Source organism: Lipotes vexillifer, unplaced genomic scaffold, assembly GCF_000442215.2.
Source record: "Lipotes vexillifer unplaced genomic scaffold, Lipotes_vexillifer_v1.1 scaffold451, whole genome shotgun sequence".
Classification (NCBI taxonomy): Eukaryota; Metazoa; Chordata; class Mammalia; order Artiodactyla; family Lipotidae; genus Lipotes; species Lipotes vexillifer.
In genome coordinates this window covers 768,328-768,958 of record NW_006795989.1, presented here as the reverse complement: position 1 = coordinate 768,958, position 631 = coordinate 768,328, and positions in this window count along the sequence as shown.

Below are 631 nucleotides of genomic sequence, written 5' to 3'. Positions count from 1 at the left end.
ATTGGTCATTTACTGTTGTCATACAACATTATGTTGCTGACTTTTCCACTGATTATATTCCTTTTAATACATTTTCTTCCAGCACTTGGCCTCTTTTTCGTTCACCGTCCACAGCCTTATTACAAGGCTGTAAGAATTCTCTTGGAGAAAAAAAAAAAAGATGTCTTGGCTTCATTTAACATTCTCTTAAAAGTTTTAGGTAAATCTAAAACAAAAGGAAAAAAGTCTGATTCGTAATACTCAGGCCTGTTGAGTACATGTCATCTTAAGGGAGTTGAATATTATTTTTCACGAGTCCAGAGTTTTAAGACTTAAAAAAAAAATCCATCTTGCTCATTTCAAACGCGTTCTACAGAGACCTCCTAGGTTACCAGGTGATTGTTTTGTGGGGGAAGTGGCAACTTGTCTTCAGACCTTTCGGGGTGTGGGAGTTTGCTTGCTCTGCATACAGAAGGAATTCTAGAAGGTGGGACTGCACGACCCACCCTCACGCACCCCTCACTTGCGGAAACCTTTGCCCACCCCCGCCGCCCCGACCCCTCCAACCCCCACCCAATAAGGGCTCTTCGCAGCGATGTCGCCAGCTCCAGATCCAGCGGCTTGACACCTATTGTCCCCGTTTGGACGTCAA